Genomic DNA, 21925 nt, shown 5'->3' with positions numbered 1-21925 from the left:
GAGGTCAGTTAGGAGGCTTTGGCTTCTAGGCATGAGAGAATGGTGTCTGTAATTGGAAAAGGTCTTAAATTCTGGATATTATTTAGAACTAAAATGACTTTGCAACGTATTGAATGTGTGATGCAGGAGAAAAAAAAGAAAAATAATTCTACTTCAGGACGTTTTGAGCGAGTTGGAGTCACCATTAACTGAGATGGGAAAGACTGTCCGCAGGCAAGTTTTAAAGGAAGATACTTTTGATATCCTAAGTATTATGCCATTTTGACTGTAGCTCAATCTGCTAACGGAAGCATGGTTAATTGAGTTTAGCAAGTTTATAAATTATTAGGAACAGCATCTCTGTAAGAGGCACTACAGTATTGAAAAGAGCCTTAGAGTAAGCACAAAAATAATGGCGAAGAAGATCTGTGGATTCAGACCACAACAAAAGAATGTTCTTTGTCTCCTACTTAAGAAAATAAATTTAAACTAGGAAACTGGATTTTAAGTATCAATAAATGTGACAGCCTATTTCTTTAAATTTTTTTCTAGGTTTGATTTTGAATATTAGTAATGGGACTATCTTGTGTCTTAATTTTATAAAATAACTTTTTTATACTTAACAGTGTGTAACACTTGCCTTTCCGCCCAAATCAGACACAAAATTTTCTGTAATATTTTGTATAACTTCTATTTATAAAATCTCTCATAAAAATGATGATGATGTTAATGATAATACCTTTCTAGATACTTATCTAGTTAATTATTAATGTGAACTTAAACTAGCAATTTGTTAAATGTGTCTTCTTATGTTCTGATTTACTGGTAAATCCCACAATGTAGAAGGACTAACTATATAGCTTTTATAAGCCAATGATTGGCCCACTTATTTTAAGCCTAAATTCCCATGATGCACTTGGACTGGTCTGTCTCACCCCTTTGGGACAAATGGAACTTCTGAGAATACAAAGTTAATGCTGCTTCTATGTCATAACAAAGTTCTTTGTAGTTGAACCAGGAATATCATGTTTTTTCTCCATATCCACGAATCTTTGGCAGGCTAACTTGAAGCATAATATCTCAGATGCTTAAAACTTCTCGACATTGCATACATAATATTTCATCTAATACAAATACCCTTATTTTTCTCTGAGGAAAGACTTTTCCCCATCAATTTGTTTATATATTCTTCAGGTGAAAAAATTCTATGCAGCTAAACAGAAAACATACATCTCAGCTGTGGAAATTTAGAGTATTATTTAACATAGAAGTTAAACTAATGATCGAATTATGACACAATTTGAACTGTTGAAAATGAGATTTAAGACTTCTGTTTAGGGATTCCCTGGTGGCGCAGTGGTTGATAGTCTGCCTGCCGATGCAGGGGACACGGGTTCGTGCCCCAGTCTGGGAGGATCCCACATGCCACGGAGCAGTTGGGCCTGTGAGCCATGGCTGCTGAGCCTGCGCGTCCGGAGCCTGTGCTCCGCAAAGGGAGAGGCCACCAACAGTGAGATGCCCACGTACCGCAAAAAAAAAAAAAAAAAAAAAAAACGACTTCTGTTTAAATACTTTTGTAGGAATTTATTTTTTTCTATTAGGTCTTTATTAATTGTAGCTATTATGAGGCATCTTAATATCTATGCATTTATTTCTTTATCTATAAAATAAGGATACTATTAGTTTCTATTTTATGGAATAACAACAAAAATGAAATGAGTTAATTCATGTAAATTCCTTACAGTGTTGTCTGGCACATTGAAAGCATTCAAAGATTGACTATTACAATTGTAATTGTACTTCTGAGAATATGAGCCAAGAGTAGTTGGCAGCTACCAAGATACCACATGGAGAATGAGAATGAATCCAGAACAGAATAGGATTAGAGAAGAATTTGTCCTGGGGAAACTATCTGAATCTCAGATTTCACTTCTGCTTGAAGTTCATGGATTGTGAGTTATGTATACCAATAAATTCCACCCACTTTTTTTCAAAGTACTTTTGGCTTAGATTTTCTGTCACTTCAATCCAAAAAATTCAGTACTAAGGCAAAAAATGGAAATAACCATTCTAACAATTCAGAATAAACTGAGTAAAAGTATGGTGAATTAAAGTAAGAACCCCTGTATCCTGGTCTGGAATAGTGAAACATGTGGAACTTCTCTGATTTTCATTTTAGCTGTTCTATCATCTATCATTCACCTAGCAAACAACTCCAAAATCTAAGTGGCTTATAATGATACATTTCTTGTTCACATTATAGATGATCAAACTGAGCTTTGACTCAGTTTTAGCTCAAATTGTCTCCATTCCAAGATTCAACCTGAAGAACACCCCCTTTTTGTGGCAAAGGGAAAGAAGTTAAGAGGGTGAGTTAAACCGTGCAATTCCAGTGATATCTTCTGCTCTAATTTAACATTTAACTATGGCATAAAGCTTAATGACTCAAATCTCATGGGCTAAAGCAAGTCACAAGACTGAGATGTCATCTGTTAGACAGAGGAGTATAATTATTCACCAAAAGCACAAGTAAGCCATTTATATGTGGTGGTGTGCGTGATCCTCTAGAGCAGCGGTCCCCAGCCTTTTTGGCACCAGGGTCCGGTTTCGTGGAAGACAATTTTTCCACGGACTGGGGATGGGGAGGATGGTTTTAGATGATTCAAATGCATTACATTTATTGTGTACTTTATTTCTATTGTTATTACATTGTAATATATAATGGAATAATTATACAACTCACCATAATGCAGAATCATTGGGAGCCCTGAGCATTTTTCCTTCAACTAGATGGTCCCATCTGGGGGTGGGGGGAAACAGTGACATTCAAAGTGTGTTGCTTATGTCCAGTCTACTCCGTGATCTCGTTCTGGTTGCTGTCACTGCAGAAAACCCTGCTTCACAAAGATAGGATGTTGGAAATGGAAGCAGGCTTTTCAGTGCTTTTGTGACAATCTCAGGATATTCCGCCTTGACTTTAATCCAGAACGTATGGAGGTCTGAAGTTGTCTCAAACATACTTTTAAAGCCACCATCATTTGCGATCTCAAGCAGTTGATCCTCTTCTAGCACAAAGTTGATTCACCTGACTTATTCACAAATGGGCCGTGGACCCATTCCTTCCCAGTTCAGGGCACTTTTGTGGTTGGGAAGTAATGCTCAAACTCTTGAAAGCTGAGATAGGTGATCATGCACCAGCTGGAAGAAAGAAAACCCTGGCTCAGTCTCTTTCAAAATCTCTGCTGATGTTTGAAACATATCAAAAATCCCAATGTTCACTCGTCACCCCCATAATTCCAGTTTGGCTTTGAATGCAGCCACTTTATCTGCCAACTTGAACGCAGTTGTCATTCTCCCCTGAAGTGACAGATTGAGGTCGTTGAGCAGGTTGAATATGTCACACAAGTAAGCAAGTTTTGCGACCCATTCTATGTCACTGAAATGTGCTGCCAGTGGTGACTGCACTTCTAATAGAAATCTCTGGAGTGGCTCTCGTAACTCAGAAACTCTGACCAGTGATCTACCTTTAGAAAGCCGTCTCACTTCTGTGTATAAGAGAAGATGTGTGTGCTCTGCGTCCATCTCCTCATAGAGCTGTGTGAACAGACGTGAGTTAAGGGCATGTACTTTAATGTGATTGATAAGTTTAATGACATCCTGGAAAACGTTGTTAAGTTCAGATGACATTTTTCAGCTAGCCGACATTTCTCTATGGATGACACAGTGTGTAGACTCACATTCAGAAGCGACCTCTTTGACCCGAGTGGTGAAACCAAAAATCCATGCAGTCATGGCAGCAGCTCCACCCAGGCATATACTGACACAAAATGACCAATTCAGTTTTCTTGCTATGTATTCATTCAAAGACTTGAATAGTTCTGCAGCTGTGGTGTTGGTTGGCAACAAAAGTGCACATAACATATCCTCATGCACATCTTCCTGAAAAATATATCACACAAAAACAAGCATTGTTGCCTGTTGTCAACATCGGTAGATGTGTCAACCTAGATTGCATACCACGGTGACTCATTAATCCTCTCTAATAATTGTGCCTCAGTATCCTCTGCTATTTAATCAATTTGTCTAGTTATGATGCTCGCCAAAAGAGGAACATGTGCCACCTTTTGAACTGCAGCCTCTCCTAAAAGTTCACAACAAATGTCCTTAGCAGCAGGCAGGATCAACTCTTCACCAACAGTAAAGGGCTTCTTAGCTTTAGCAGTGTGGTTAGCCACTAAGAATGATGCTCTCAGTGCAGACACGTTTGATGAAGTGGTGGCCTTCAGTAATTGCTTCTGTTCTTCGTGTTCACGTTTTTTCTTTTGAAAAACTCCAAAGGCTTGTCTTTTAATGCAGAGTGCTTGATCTCCACATGGCAAAGCAGTTTTGAAGGTTTCATGGCTTCGTTGGATAGCTGGTTGCCACATATTATACAAAGTGGGCTTGGAGAATGTTAATCACTGGTTGCAACGAACTCATAATTAAATAGGACTCAGTATTTTCTTTTAACTGCAACTTCCTTTTTTGTTGGCAGTCTTAGAGTCTTCTGCTGCCTCGTCATTGGGTCTTTCCCCCTTTGTAAAGAAGCTCTCCAGCGACATTTGTTTTTTACTCATTTTGTCTAGGGTTAGCTTGTGGGCTTACCAAAACTGTGACTGAGACAAGTGCATAGTGTGGGAAAGAGGCGTGGATGGAAGTGGTAAGTAAAATAATGGGTGGGCCACACGCGAACTAAAATAAGTGTCGGATTCTGACTTACAGCCTGCCACCAGATGCAGCTGTACAGTTGAAGTACATCAACTCACTTGTCACTATAAAGCCTGCCACCAGATGCGGCTTAATTGTCACTTGCCACTCACTGACAGGGTTTTGCTATGCGTCTGCAAGCAATTGATTTATTACGGTCTCTGTGCAGTCAAACCTCTCTGCTAATGATAATCTGTATTTGCAGCTGCTTCCCAGCGTTAGCGTCACCCCCTCAGCTCCACCACACATTATCAGGCATTAGATTCTCATAAGGAGCACGCAACCTAGATCCCTCGCATGCACAGTTCACAGAAGGGTTCTCGCTCCTATGAGAATCTAATGCCCCCACTGATCTGACGGGTGGTGGAGCTCAGGCGGTAATACGAACTATGGGCAGCGGCTGTAAATACAGATGGAGCTTCATTCACTTGCCCGACACTCACCTCCTGCTGTGTCCCAATTCTTGGCCCTGGGGTTGGGGACTCCTGCTCTAGAGAGGTATAGGGAATGAAAATCTGGCTCAATAACATCTGGAACATTAAAGTACTTATTAGGAAAGAAGATTTTTGGTGTAATGGTTTTTACTTTCAGTTTCAATAGCATTATATTAGAAAGATATTATATCAGACTTCAGGTATCCTGTTTAGACGTGGATTGGTTTGATGGGAATTCCTTTCTACCTATTGCCTGAAATTTAAAATGGATGGGATAATGGTTTTCTAGATGGAGTTTAGTTTGAACTGTAGTAGGGAAGTAAAACTGGGGTAGATTGGAACCTAGAAGAAATTTTTCCTTTTTTGTACTTTGAAGCTTCTCTTTTAAACACACTTTCTATGTTGAGAAAGGAATACTTTTCTCTGTTTTAAGAGGCAGCCATGAGGCAAGAGCCAGATTGAATTTGCTTCCTCACAGTCATTTTTATGAATTACCCAGAGGTAGAAGCCAGGTAAGACCTAGTAGAATGATCAGTCTAATAGCTAATGGTTATTGGGCATTTAATATTTGTCAGACAGTACACTGTTCTAAACACTTGATACACATTAAATAATATATTTAGTACTGCAACTCCATAAGGTAGGCACTACTAATATCCTCCTTGCGTGGATAAGGAAAATTAGGTACAGCTTGTTTAAGTAACTTGTTCAAACGTACCTAGCTGGTAAATGGTGGCACTAAGATTCGAGCCTACAGGCCGGCTCCTAATCTAAGTTATTAACCAGTGAATGCACTACTATCTTTCAGGATGAAGAAAGTATCAGTAACTTTGATTGTTGGGGAAGGAGAAATTTCCATTCTACCTCTCTTGAGTTCTTGTGGCTGGACTAGTAATAAAATTGACACAAGACAGATTAACAGGAGAAAAATAGACTTAAATAAATGATACAAATAACAGTTGAATTCAAGTTCACTTAGACAAAACAGATTAATTTACTTGTATAATAAGAAAAACATTAGTCCTAAAGCCTAGAGAATGAGAAGCATAATCTTCTTTGTCTTTTAAAAAAATGTCATTACTATTTCAAGTCCTCATTTTACTGGAGTATTGAAATCTTAATTTGCCTAAAATCACTATTCCCAGTTTTCTTAGGGCTCTCTTTTAGGGCCAGCATAGCTTTGCTCTCCATTGCGTTGCTTTTTTAATCTGATAGCTTTTCAGTTGCCCCTCGTCCTCTGGAGGACATGGGATTTACTGTGATCACTGAGGTCAAGATGTGGTTCAGGAAACCACCATCTCTCTAAGGTTGCATATCTACATGTCATCTCTGTCCCCTTCCCCAACCTACTACTCCTCTGAATCGTCCCTTCTCCCGTCAGATGTGGAGAGGATGGTGAGAGAGAGGAGAGCACACTGGGAGGCCTTGCTCTTATTGATCATTTACCTTTCCACATCATTTTAAAAAGTTTTTTGTTGTTGTTCTGAAAGAATCTAGACCTCTGAAGAGCAAAATCCAGGCTACACCTGATTTTTCCCTCTTTAATATCTTGTCACATCATTTCTCTGAAAAAGGAAGCTCAGAATAGCCTAATGGAGATCAACAATGGAAACTAAATACTGGAGAAGGATAATTGTTAATGTTTCAAAATATACTTTTCTGTCACACACACTTGTTACAGTTTGAAAATCAAAGCAGCAGATTAAAGAACAAATAAAACCATGCCAAGATGGTCTGAGAAAAATATGGATGTTCTATTTTTTTTTCCTTGTGGACTATTTTTAAAGTCTTTATTGAATTTGTTACAATATTACTTCTGTTTTATGTTTTGGTTTTTTGGCCACAAGGCATGTGGGATCTTAACTTCCCGACCAGGAATTGAACCTGCACCCCCTGCATTGGAAGGCAAAGTCTTAACTACTGCACTGCCAGGGAAGTCCCCTGGATGTTCTATTTTAGAGAAAGAAATATATAAGAAATAAGTCTTAGAGTCACTGAATACACCTTCTTGTTGACACTGGATATGGTATAGGGAATAAACTGTTCAAAATCACTACAAATTATTCTCTTAGAATATTAGGTGTGGGATAAAGGTCAGAAAAGTAGAAATTTTCTGTAAAATCTGTATGTACTAACATGAGAAAGTTTTCATAAAACATTAAATTAAAAACAAATTAAAAGAGGTTGAAAAACAATATAAATTTATCTCACTTTTATGTTAGTGAAGTATTTTGCTATATAAGTTGTGAATTTTATTTTTAAAGAAAAAGTATTAGCGATGTGAGTTTTAAAACTTTATGTAAAAACTTGCTAATGAGATAAAAAGAGTTAACACATGAAATCTAGTATAAATGTCAGCCCTGATCTATACCTTTGAGGTTATTAAGACTTTCTTACATAATATATTTGTAAGCATTTAATAAATATAAAATATTTTAGTACCTATAAAACTCCCTTAATCACTCCTGGCTAGGTACCTTAGAGAATAGAGGAGAGTAGGAGTAGTCATGTAAGTTTTAGAGTCTTTTGTTTTGGGTACCTCCTGGATCTTTAATATTTTATTAACCTTTTACAATGAATCATTCAATGAAGCTGTTTTGGAATCTTGAAGCCTTTTGACAGCTTCTGCATGCCAATTAAAATAGGTATCCCATTCTGTTTGATTTGGAAGCCCTTGCTTTTAAGTATACTTCTTAAATGAACAATCTTGTCTAATTGGAACATTCCCATAGTGGCTATTGTAATTCTAGGTTATTTTAGTAAGACTTTGTCATTTCTGTAGATACCTGCAGCTTCCACACCACAGTTCTGAAAGTGCACAGAAAGTGGTACACTCAGTTCTTTGAAACTTGAGGATTCCATTTCTTTAGCTAAGACTTGGGCCTCTTGGAGCTAAATGAATACCTAAGAGGGATGTGCTGCTGAATGGCGGTTTTGTGGGATTTTGCAGTGTACCTCCTTGCACAGACATTTTCTTGAGGTTGGCAGGTGACCTAGTGTGAAACTAACCTGTTCTGTGACCAACTTATCCTAGCAAGAGAGTCTTAGCATTAGATGGTGAGTGCTCTAACAGCTTTTAAGTGCTTGATCCCTGCCCATCAATTTTGTGGCTTTGGTTTGCAAGATTCCCATTAGCAATAGGTTGAAATATATACCTCCAAAGCGTTAAGAATCACTGTTTCATGGCTTGAACTTTGGTGTATTTCCCATTATTTATATGACAATCTACATTAAAAACTATTAGAAATTTAGCTAATTGGTCTGTTACATGTATAGAGGTGCTCCTATAAAGGTACTCCTATCATCTGGTGCTTTTATTTGAAACTACAAATGGTAGTGAATCAGCATTTCTTTTAGACTAATGGTGGGGCTTCCAGACTAAGAAAATCATTTCCAAGAGGGACTTGCAAAGTCCATTCAGGCATAAAGAAATCTAACAGCTATATATTTACAATTTATTCTCTGAGAAATGTGTATATTTGCAAATTTGTATCTACTATCCCTCTGAAAAAAGTAATTTATCTATATTGTGCATACAAGACCGTATCTCGCAGAATTAAAGCAGTTTCCAAAGTCTGATAGCTCAGTAACGTCAGATAGTTAATATAATTTATCCTATACTCCACTGATAAACTGGGGGCTCAAATATAAGAACTGGAGTGCAAATTCAATAAGAGACTACTAATTTTCTTCCTCTTTGCGGTAGTTTGTTACTACTAAAAGATAAGTTTGAACTGCATGTATGTTTTCTTATTTTCCCAGTACTACCCTCTTTTTCATGTTTCTTCCTAGAATAGTTGACAGACTTTGAAGAACTATCCATCCAGTATCCAGGTCATTTTCTTAGAAACATTCTAAGAAAAAAAAGAATAGGTGTCTCAGGTGATAAATATATTCCTTTCTCATTGGGAGTGCCTCCCCTTTTTATCATATTAGATAAGAAATAGTTCCTTGCCATTTTTAAGAAATTGCTTAGTGCAGTTCCACTAAGACCTGTATTTATGCAGGGTTTGGATCTCAGACAGCTTTCTTCAGACTCTCATGCTCTTCCCTTAACAGTCTGGCTGGCACTGTATACTTCTGCCACAAACAAGTGTTCTCAAGACTCTTACTCTGCCACAATCTCCCTTCTGAGCAATTGGCAGTGGCCACAGAAGAGTTAATGATATATAAAAACAGGCTTTAATTATGAAACTTCCAGAGATTTTAAACTGCTTTGTCTCCCCACACTTGGCTTATTCGAATTCATTAAAATTCCAGCTGAAAAGAAAAGGAAGTATAGAAATACACAGAACCTTCACAGTTTAAGACAAAACCATATGTTGATTTTAATTCATGAAATAAAATAGAGTAGAATTAACGTGTAATTTGCCTTAAATTATTAAGCCTTTCTATATGTCTTCACAGTATGTGTGGTATAAACTTGTTACTTTTTCAGTGAAAATATATTTGATCGTATCTTCTAAGGCAAAACATTACTTTGAAATGTAAAAATCTCTAAGAAATCAAACGTGAGTTAGCAGTTTTGTAGCTAACAGAAAGTTTGTTTTATGTATTACTGTTCTTATTGTACTGTTAGTTGATTCTGTTCTCTTAAGCAAACTTCATAAATTCTGTGAGTTTTATCTCAAGGAAAATAATTTATTTTGTCAGTGTTTAAAAAGATATTATTAGACTTGCTCTTTTCTTTTCATTTCCTTGTATAAATAGGTAAGAGATGTGTTACAAAACTGTTGTGTAATAAAACAGTCATCCTGGGCTTCCCTGGTGGCGCAGTGGTTGAGAGTCTGCCTGCCGATGCAGGGGACACAGGTTCGTGCCCCGGTCCAGGAAGATCCCACATGCCGCGGAGCGGCTGGGCCCGTGAGCCATGGCCGCTGAGCCTGCGCGTCCGGAGCCTGTGCTCCGCAACGGGAGAGGCCACAACAGTAAGAGGCCCGCGTACCGCCAAAAAAAAAAAAAAAAAGCCTAAACCAGAGAAAGCACTTGCTCCCTGTGTTCCATTTTCTCCCAAGGGACAGGGCTCCAGTGGAGAGTCCGGTAAATCAGCACAGACATGAGGTTGTCTCACTGTTGAGGGAGCCCCAAATAAAAGGCTGTGGCAGTTTTACGGCCAGGACCCTGAGTTGAGAGAAGGCAGGGGAGTAGGACTAGGAGTAGAAAGGGTTTTCCCTCATTCCCTTTTCCCCTCCCCCATCCCCAGGAGCCCTTGGCGAAGGCACCTAAAGTGGACCTCAGATAAAGAGATTTAGGAGTGAAGGCCGTTGGGCTAGGAATGCAGATTTGTGAAGAGCACCACTGTGACTGGTGGGGAGGAGGTGGGGGAGAGGGGTGGTTCTGAGTCCTAGACCGCAGCTTCCTTCAAAGACTGCAAGGCATTAGCTGTTCACCAGGTCACTGTGGGGAGGGCAGCTTTCCCCCATTGGGGCCTGCCAGGAAAGGACTTTTTGTAATTGCCTATTGTCAGGCCTGAAAAACTACACATTGATTTTTAACTAGGAGCCCAGCCTCCTCCAGAGGAGAAGCAGCAAATATGTATCGATAGTTCCAGAAACTTTTAGTGATAGAAGTTACAGCTCTTAACAGCACTTTGCACCCATCTGGGTGAGACAACCAAGATATATGGAGCACTATGCACATGTTATCTCACTTAATCCTCACAAGAATTGGTGAAATTAATGTTATTAGACTTACTTTGGTAACAAGTAAGCTAGAACTGAGAGATTAAGGAATTTCACCAATTCTATATAGTACTTTCTACTACATAATGAAAACGGAGACTTTCTATTGACTTTCTATTATTTCTTTTCAGTAGATTTGTTTCTTTTAATAAAACCGATGTAGAAAACTATTTTGAGTTTTAAATTCTCAAGTGACCACAGTTATCAATATTTGTGTTGAGGTTTGCTTTTCATAAATTGTCTAATAACTTCTTTCCAAATACAAATGCAGAAATAAGCTATATTATTTAATTTTTACTTTTATTTTAAATAGTTTTAAAGCCTTGTTTTTCAAATACACAATTAAAATGCAGTTTGAATTTATGACTGTTAGACAGTAGGATCCCAACAGTAGGATCGTTGTCCCAGTGTGATTTAATGTAGAGTCTGTTTTTCTCCCTCTAATGTGTAAGACTTACTATATCATATACCAAATTTCCATTTGTGCCTGAATCTACTTAGAGGCATTTTATAATTAAATATAAAAATAAAGACTGAATAGCTATATGTAAAATTATTGATAGTAATTGTTTCTGGTAAGAAAAGAATATAAAAGTTTGAGAGATTCAAGCAAAGTGGACATAAATTTTACCTGTAAAGATTGATCTGTTAATAGTTGAAGAGAGATAATGGAAACGTTATGAGTTAATACTGGATGGTTGTTTCACAGTTGTTGGAAACATTATTCTCCATACATTCCTGTGTCATTTTTTTCACTATAAAATACTTTGTAATAAAATCTTAGTATTTAATTTTCCTTTGTGTCATAATGGGAAAATTTTTTGGCTCTTTACTAAGGAGGTTTTAGACAATAATAATTGCATTACTAAATTGAACTTGAGTGATTTCTATTAAATACATCCCTGAAAATGACTTCCAACTTCCAGTAACTGCTTTTGCTATTTGCTTCATCTTATTATTAGGAGTGAACTTAATAAGTAGGCAGGACTCAGAAACCATCTATATGGTGCTATTTTGGGGGCACCAGGAAGGTAAATTACCCAAAATTTATACCCTGCAGCGGGTTATGGTTTCTGAACTCAATTAGTTGAGATGTATTCCTGTGTTTCTCAGACCCTTTTCTGTCTTCTGAAACACTTTCAGGATGCAAATAGCCCTCAGATTGTAAACTCTGAAACCACAGCATTTACTTAAAAAAAAAAAACAAACAAACTGATTTAATTCAGAATTCCTACTTTTCCAATTATGATAACTGAATGTAAGTGATGTAACTAGTGATTGTATCTAGATCAAACCCAAGACTCCCAATTCTCAGTCTGGACCTCTTGTTTTACAGTAAATCAATTTCTACCAGATATAGCCAAAGGTTTTATACATTTTTCTGCAGGAACATCTCTTTTACATGATTCTCTCTCTAAAATCTACAAATCAACTCTCCTTGAATAGAAATAAAAAAATGGAAATGAAACACAAATTTGTTTTAAATGTATTTTGCATTCTTCTGCATGCTCTTATAATATCAAGGAGATATATATATATATATATCTCATATATATTATAAGATATATATCTTATAATATCAAGGAGAAGGCTCACACAAGCATCTCTTTGACTTCTTAACCATCTTCTATTTCCTTTCAATAAAATCTACAAAACAAAACAAAAAACAAGAAAATAATTTTTTATTTATTAAAAGGTGTTAAAATAACAGAAAACTGATGAAGCAATTATTTGCTATTTATCATTCATTTGCTAAGAAACAGCAAATAAATTTATCCCTTAAATGTGGTACATATTTCAGTTCCTCTTCACTTCAAACTTCCTATTTATTTAGTAATCTTATATAATAAAAATAAAATATGTTACATAACAAAAATCCTTATGTATGTCTAGCAGCCACTAATGACTTCAGAATAAAGTGTCTTACAGTTTCAAGAGGGCATTTTTCCTTTTCTACATCATACTGGGCTTAAGATTCATGACTATCGTTGTCTACTGTGGTTCCTGATAACACCTTACCCCACTGCCTCATTCAAAAACGTCTGTCTCATGTCTTATTGCTTAGAAGACATTAACCACTGATATTTATTTCCTCTTTCATATGAATTTTCTATTGATAATATATTTTTACAATCAGGTTTCCAAGCAATTTTCACAAGTCTTCCCCATTACTTACTTAATATCTTGTAGTGGCTGGTACAGTCAACCTTCATTTATTATGGCATCTTGGTGCTTTCAATCTACATTCCTCATGCTTCTCACTCTACAGGTGACAAAGAGATCATATCTTGCACATATGATTCATTTGTGGGGAGAATGTGTTGGGACCTGGTCTGAGACCACATGTCTGAGGCAGCAGGGTAGACATTGGAAAGAGAAGGAATGGCACAAAGTTGTGATTCTGCTATCTCAGATTGAATCTTGCTTTAAACTTTACTCTTACTCCTTCTACAGAAGACTCAATTCTCTCCTCCACTGTGTATCCATTGCACTTTGTGTTTATCTCTGATTCAGAATTTGATATTGTATCATAATTCATGGTTTGAGTGTCTGTCCTAGTAAACGTTTAGCTCACTAAGCAAATAGTGTTATTAATTTTTTATATTTTCACCACCCAAGAAGGTGTATAGCGTAAAGCATAGGCTCAATAAATATGTTGAAAGAATGAAAAAGATGGGATTATATTAAATTAATTTTTATGTAGTAAAAAACATTAATTTGAATGATAGAACTAAAGTGCAGCATCCTTAGGGTGTTCATGTTGAGAATGCCTAGAAAATGCAAGTATATGTAGAAATTAAAAATGAGTCAAACACTAAAAAATTGTGTATGTTTACATATTTTTAAGTAGAAATATTGTTCAAGTGACAGTTTCTGTGCCAAGAATCATTAGCAAAAGAAATGGATGGCTGAATTAATAGATGAACCTTTGAGATTATATATATCAGGTATGGAAAGGAAAAGAAGCTTTAGAATATTACCTCAGTTTGCAGTTTTTAGTGAATTCTTCATGCTAAGTGAATTTAACAGTACAATTTGGTATGTTGTATTATTAATGATCCTAGAAAATAACATTTTGGCTTTAAAAAGTTAACAGTGTAGAAAGAGTAGTACCAATTACAGACATAATATATAGTGAGAATCTATTTTCTGAAAGTCAGCTTTTTGCATTGAAATCAAGACTGTGAATTATAAATATAAGTGCCTCTAAAATGCATTAACTGTGATTTCTTTTTAAGGGCATAATTCTATATATTTAAATATTAAATACTTTTTTTGATTTTTATCCATCTGCTGTTGCTTCATTTTTTTTCTTCACTCAATTTTCTAGTTAGATTGTTGTTAGTATTTTGATAAGAAACACTGAACTGAGTATAATCTTTCTTAAAGTAAATATGATTTTACTTCGGCTCCAAAAAGAATGCTGAAAACTGAATAGGTATATCTAAATCCTTTAAGGGAACTCATTCAATGTGAAATTGAATAGATGTTCTGATAACTAACAAAAAATATCCTCTCAGAAACTGAATTCATTGTATCCAGACTTGAACCTCTTCTCCAAATCTTCATCCCTGTCAATGGCAAGAGTATTTATCTGATACCATATAGACCTTATTCTAGAAAACTATTTTATTCCTTCTTTTCTTTTTCTTGCATATCTGAGTCTCAGTTTCCTTATCTGAAGTAATAAGATACTAGAAATAAAGCACTGTATAAAACTGACTAACATCATTTGCATGTGGTAGATATTGATAAATGTCAGTCTTCAATATCAATATCACTTTCACCATCATCAGCTAGAACCTTCCTATTCAACACATGTCCATTTGCACAGACCGATTTGTCCAGCTTATTTTAATTTCCTGTCTGGATTTTTGCTACTACATATGAGTTAATAAACTCTTACATCTGTCTTTTTCATTTTCATTGTACATCAACTTTACAAGACAATATGTCTCTCACTTTTATATGTTTTATATTTATATCATATAAGTCAGAAACCTAGCAGCAAAATCTAAATTTATAAACCTGACATTAAACTCCTTGCATTAATTCACCCACCATACCTACATTATCTTTTTTTATTCACAAAATTATTTTACCTTATTTTAATTGGAATTTACTTAGAAACTACTCTGAGATTGTTAAAACCTGATATAGTTTACATTGAAATTGGAAATGAAAATATTATGACTAGAAATCAATTTGCCAATGCTTAGTAAAACTGAAAATTTGAACATCTGCATTTTACCTAAACCACTCCTAGGAAATGTGTTCTTGGCTATTCATTGGAGAATTGTTTGTAATAGGAAATAAATATGGATACATTCATACAATTACAGGTTATAAGAAAATATCACCATGTAGTATCTGTACTGCAGCATTGTTTTGGGAAGTGCCTTGGAAGCTGCAGTGAGCTGCAGAATTGGTGTCCGCCCCCCCCCCCAAATTCATATGTTGAAACCCTAAACCTAATGTGATAGTATTTGGAGGTGGGACCTTTGGGAAATGAGTTAGGTCACGAAGGTGGAGCTTTCATGAATAGTATTAATACCCTTACAAGAAAAAGCCAGAGAGCTAGCTAGCTCTTTCTGCTATGTGAAGATGCAAGGAGAAGTCAGCTGTCTGCAACCCAGAAGAGGGCTTTCATTAGAACCTGACCATGCTGGCACTCTAATCTTGGACTTTCAGCCTCCAGAGCTGTGAAAATTAAATTTCTGTATATAAGCCACTCAGAATATAGTTATATTATTTTATTAATCCAAAATGACTATGTGAGGGATATAAGCAAACATAGTGTAGAGTCACCTACTCTGTGAGTCTGACTTTAGGATTATTGGAATAGAAAGAAAGAATTCCCACAGTAGATTAGAGTAGATTAGGAAGTAGCAGAAGTTGGATGGTCTTAGTGGCAACACGAAGATTAAAGAGCCCATGACAGTTCATGGGTAAATTTTCTGGGCACTAGGGAAGGCATCAGACATGTAGATATACCGTGAGCAGTCAGGGTACCTTGTATCAAATGAAGAAGTAAGATAAAGTGCCAATTTTAGACACCCAAGGATTTATTCTTCAAACCTACAACCTGCCATGACAATAGTGCTACTTAGTTCTTTTTCCAGTCCTACTGTACATCAGATATTATCATGGAAGAAAGTTGTTGATATATGATGATATATCATATATAGTTGATATCATGATAAATCACAGAATTTATTAAATAATATATAAAAGTAATGACCAAATTTAAAAATAATGATAATATCACAAATTGCTAAAATTTATTGAGAGTTGTTGCAGACTGAATATTTGTGTCCACCCCCCCAAAATTTGTTTGTTGAAAACTAATTACCAATGTGATGGTTTTAGAAGGTGGCTTTTAGGAAGTCATTAGTTTATGAGAACAGAGCCCTCATGAAGGTGTTAGTGCCCTTATAAAAGAGACCCCAGAGGGATCCCTTGAGGGATCTGCCATATGAGGTTAAAGTGAAAAGATGGACATCTAGGAAACGAGCTCTCACCAGATACCAAAACTGCCCACACATTGATCTTGGACTTTGCAGCCTCCAGAACTATGAGAAATACATTTATGTAAATCATTTATAAGTTACTCAGTTTATGGTATTTTTGTTATAGCAGCCCAAACTGACTAAGGTGAGGGTTTACTATGTGTCAAACACTGTTCTTGTCTCATTTATTGAAATCAATACATTCAGTCCTCAAAACAACCATAAGAGAAAGGTATTCTAAAAATTACTATTTTACAGGTGAGATAATGGAGGTTTAGAGAAGTTGAACAATTTTTCCAAGATAATACAACTTGTTGGTGGTGGATTTAACCTGTAATTTCAAATCTGTCTGCCTTGAGACCATGAATTTAAATATGATTCAAATCAAATTTCTATGTAATTCTACTTTCAGAAGCTATATATTTTTGTGTATTTACTTATAAGTATTTATGTGTATATGTTTTGTGTCACTTAAATTCAAAATAATGGTAATAATGATATTTGATTGTTTCATTAACAGTGAAGTGACAGAGGTTAAGGAGTAGCAAATTAGAGAAGATGGGGGGATAGCATCAGATGAATTCAATACCATCCAGATGTCTAAAGAAAAATTGAGTACCAGTACTCTCCTTGCTTCTAACTTTCTACTCATATCAGGGTTTTTTTATATACGTTAATGAGATGTACTTAAATTTTACATATGGATATTTGAAATGAGAATAGCAGTATTTGATGTACTTCTTGATTTTGAGATATCTGATGTTACTATACCTTATATATAGTTTAACTTAAATCTTTTTAATCTTTATGAGGTTGGTTATTTAATTTTTTTAGTTTTTTTGTTTATTTGTTTTCCTGCTAGATTAACTGTGAATGAATTGTCTATTCTGCCTAAAATATATCTTCTTATGTGTTCAGGTCTACTCTATGGGTCCACGTTTGAAACAGTTTACTTGTTTCTGGGGCAATGAGCACTTCTATCTCATGCCAAAGCTCTACCTATATATTGGCCCCCGGCTTGTTCAGACTTACCGAAAAGTTTCAGTCAATCCTCATCCCTAGTTTGTAAATGTTTTCTTTGTTCTCTTGTTTATTTATTTCTTAGTCTAAGCATGAACCTAGCAGTGTAATCTGTTTGCCTGTGTTTGTTCATTCCATTAAACTGCCTTTTGAGGGCAAGGAGCAAATAAAAACTGTAAATCTCAAACCACTTGTTTCAATGTCAGGCACCTGAGAATGCACGATAAATATGAGTGGATGACAAATAGTGGAGAGTCAAGAAGCATAAATAAAGACAAAGAGAGTGGAAATCTAGTACCACGCAACTCTTAGGCAACTTGTCTTGCCCTGAAAAACCTTTAGAGATAAGGTCAAAACATCACCAAGTTTTGCATAGATAAGCTCTATCCTATCCACTCTCGCTTTTACAGAGCAGGGAGCATAATGCTTAGTATTGACTTTACTCTGATGATTGCTTAACAAGCACAGTTTTGCCTAACTGACCGAGGAGACAAATGACCTGCCAAAGTGGCAATGGGAGAAAAAAAAAAAAGTATTCACTGTAAAGGTAAAACAATTAGAATGAAATATACTGACCAGGCTTTGCCAGTGTTGACTTGCTGAGTCAAACTTTAAGTATGTCTTTTCTTAATAGGAGGAGGAAAATGAATTACATATGGATATAGGCATAGCTTTGCAGAGTATCTGTTTGATTTCTGAATTTGGTTCCAAAATAATTATACTGAGTATTCTTGCATAGTGAGATTGCAATCATTTACCTTATATTGCATGATCATCATTATGTTATTAAAAGTTCTGCCTTACTGAAACATTTTTTAAAAATTAAGAAAAATAGTCTCTGTGTTAGACAAAAGAACAGTTACGTTTTTGCCCCAGAGTGATATTTGAGCATTTAAATCTATTTTTTTCTTAACAAATGTGACACACACAGCAGTGTCACTAACTCTGGTGACATACAAAAGCATTTGAGAAAGTTTCCATTCTCTATAAGGAATAATCTTCAGTTATCTGAGTGTTTGCATATCAAGCTGTCCTTCACTACATCTTATTATATCCTGGAAACACACGTGAAAAGTGACTAAAGTACCGTATTCTTTTGCCTGGGATTTTTATACCATTTCAATTTTATCTTGTGCTATCATTAAACCCTCTTTTCTATAAAGGCTCAAGCTAAAATTGAAAAATAATTAAAGTCCAAGTTCAGCTTACTTGGGTGATTAAATAAATTACATGGATAGAAAGAAAATGACTAAAATAAAGGATAACTGCAAAACTTAGCCCAATGTGGAAGATGTATATTAGCAGTAGTCTCTACATTTTCTGAATTTCATTTTCAAACTTTAAAGTTCAAGTTGGTATTATCCATTATTTCATCCATGATGCCTTTAAACATTTATTAATTTTAACCTACAGCCAGCTAACTTATGACCTGCAACTACTGAAATGACTTTTAGGGAAGTTTAATATTTACTTTGGAAAGTGCAAAAGAGCAGGTTCAAATAAGAATACGGTTGATATTTTTCATTGTTTGGTATTATCAAAATTAATTGGGCTCAATCAAATTACCTTGATAATTGAGAAGAGCTAAAGTAGGTGCCAGTGTTTGTTACCTGTAGTTTCCATTACTTACGGAAAGTTCTATGGTATGCCTAGCCAGAAAGAACATCCTGGTTACACAGAAAACAGAATGTGAAATTCAGGAGTTATAATTATTTAAAAAATAATAATAATAATTGGACTTCCATGCTAAGGACAGGGGATAAGCAATGCGACTGTCCAGTACTTCATTTGACAAATAAGCATTTTTAATTACCGTGCACCTGGCAATGGGCAAAAGAGAGACAGTGAGATTCGTGATCAGAAGAAGGAAACAAGTAAAACAAAAACAAGTAAACTGAGAAAAGAATGAGAAATTAAATGTTACAGTATTGAACTCATGAATGCAGGGCTTTCTTTCAGAGTTGAGTCCTACTGTGTGTAGCATGGAATAATGTTAAAAGACCAGAAATGGGTTGAAAATCAGTCATGTCGATTACTCGTTTTCCCAGTTTACTAACTCACCTTCATTTTTTCCCTCTTTCTTTGTTGCGAGTAGTTGGAGGGCATTTTCATTTGCAGAAAAAGAGATGATAAACATTAGAATAACCAATATGAGTTAATTATTATGTGTGTCAGGCAATCCGATATTCCTGTGATATGTTCAAACTGAGAGGGCAATGGGCAAATGCAATAGCCAGGAGACTTAAGTCAAGAAAGTTCACTCCCCTCATCTCTCTTTACTGACAGCTCACTGATTTCCTTTTTTTTTTTTATGAAACCAGGTGGAAATATTAGCAAAAACTATGGAAAAGTACAAATTTTTCACTTCTTTTCAAACAAAAATAGTGGCATTATTTTGGTTTTATCATATGTATAGAGCACTAGTCAGAACCACAATATCATAAGATGGTAGTCAACTTTGGGTCAGTCAGCAGGAAAGGAGTAAAGCTCCTGTTACTTCAGGAAATGACAGTTCATTTCTTCTAGTCCGTAGCCACTGAAATGGTGGAAAGCAAACATAAAAATGCTTCTCACATGAGAATGTCATCTATTATGTATGTTAAAAAACATTTGAGTGTGTTTATGTAAGAAAAACAAACATACATAGCACCTGCATGCAGACACACCTATGCACACACCACAGCTCTGTACAAATTCCTGTAAATTGCACAGCAAAATATCTTCAGATGATTTTTTGCTTTCCTTTTTTGCCCTTATAAAATAAACTGCATTTCCAGTTGCTCACTACTTCCCCACTTCTTGGTGATTTAAAACAAAAACAAAACTATATATATGGAATATATATATATATATATTCACAAATGTGAAAGCATAGTAAAACAAACCTTATAGGATAACACATACGGTGAACTGAAGTAGCTGGTAGACGTTTGAGTTGTGTGCATTTTTATTTTCCTACACAGTTTGGTTCAGCTGAGTGCAATTTTCTGTCTTCACCTACTTATTTCTTACCAGTTAAATCATGCATAATCAAGCACAGAATTCCCATTGCATTCAGAGTTTTCACTAATATATCAATCATGTGGAGAAAAAAATGTGGTTTCAAAAAGAGCATTTTTGTCAAACTGACTGTATTTGTGTATCTCGATTCCTTCCATGTAGCCTCAAGTATTGCATTTCTAAAGCAATTCTCAGCTTAGTACATTTCTTATTTGCTTTTGAAATTCTCTTATTCATAACTTTTATGAAAGGTGGGAATTAATGGTGATGGAGACAGAATGAGAGAGAGATGATTCTGAAATAATTACTACAAATATTTCATTGTTTGTTCATGAAGCCTCTATGCATGCAGTTGAAAGTCTTCCCTCATTCTTGAATGCAGTTTACAACATTAAATTATTATAATAAATGTATGAGCAGTTTCTAGTTGGTGACATCCAGTTATTTAGAATTTAGGCAGAACACAAACACACACACACACGCACGCATGCAGTAAAAGTCAGCATCCTTCCTAAAAGTATTCTCCATGAGGCAAGTTCCTGGGTGACTCCCAAAATGTCCTTGATGTCAACAACCACAGACGATGAATCTCCACTTTGAAGTCACTTCTGACAATGTCCATGGAAAAGGTTTAGGGTGTTGACCCAAAGGTTATTGGACCACTTCAAGCATGTTAGAGATTGAAAGCAGAAATACATTTTAAAAAGATTAAAATGAGGAAAGAAAAATAGCAAAAAGAGAATGGTGTACTGTTATAAATCTGAGGTCTCAGAAGTAGAGACTTATAGAGTACCTCAAACTCAAAACTATTTGCATAATGATACTAAGACATTATTCACACTCATTATCTCAAGAGAAAAAATAAGGTTTTCTAGAGGTTCTGCATGACTTGTGACATTTCAAAGTTAAAGTGGAATAGATTTGATAATCCGATTGCTTGCTATTAAGCCAGACAATGTAAAAATGTAAAGTGATGTCACTCTGTTCATGAATATTTGTATTGGGAAATATAATAATTTACATATATATTATTTATATTAACATGTAATAATTGTATTACTATTATTTGTTAAAGTAATATGTAAATATTTTATAAATTTTAATTTTTATATGGTAAATAGTGATAAACATAATCCATATAAAAAGTTATTCTATGCCTTCAAATTTTTAAAAATTATCTTGACCCACAAGTTTGATAAACAATGTTATTAATTAATCTAAAAAGTCTATTGTAGAAAATAAATAGCTAGAAAAATACTTTTGACACAAAATTTCTAAAGGTAATTTGATTAATGTCTATATCATAAAGTTTATAATCTCATAAAGTGATCTATTTAGTAATGATGGGTGGATATTTCCTGCTTTTTATTTTAAAATTTACCGGTTAGTTCTGTGTCACAATTAAAATGAATTTCTCTAAAACTAAATGAAAAAATCTCGCAGAAATTATTATCTGTTGCTATTGTTAAATACGTCAAATCAAACTGCTGGGTTCATAAACAATTTTAACTTTATCAAATAAGGAAACACTGAATTTAAATGAAAACCTCACTAA

This window comes from Leucopleurus acutus (assembly GCF_964270905.1).
Source record: "Leucopleurus acutus genome assembly, chromosome: 5".
Taxonomy (NCBI): Eukaryota; Metazoa; Chordata; class Mammalia; order Artiodactyla; family Delphinidae; genus Leucopleurus; species Leucopleurus acutus.
Note: the sequence above shows the minus strand (reverse complement) of the source record.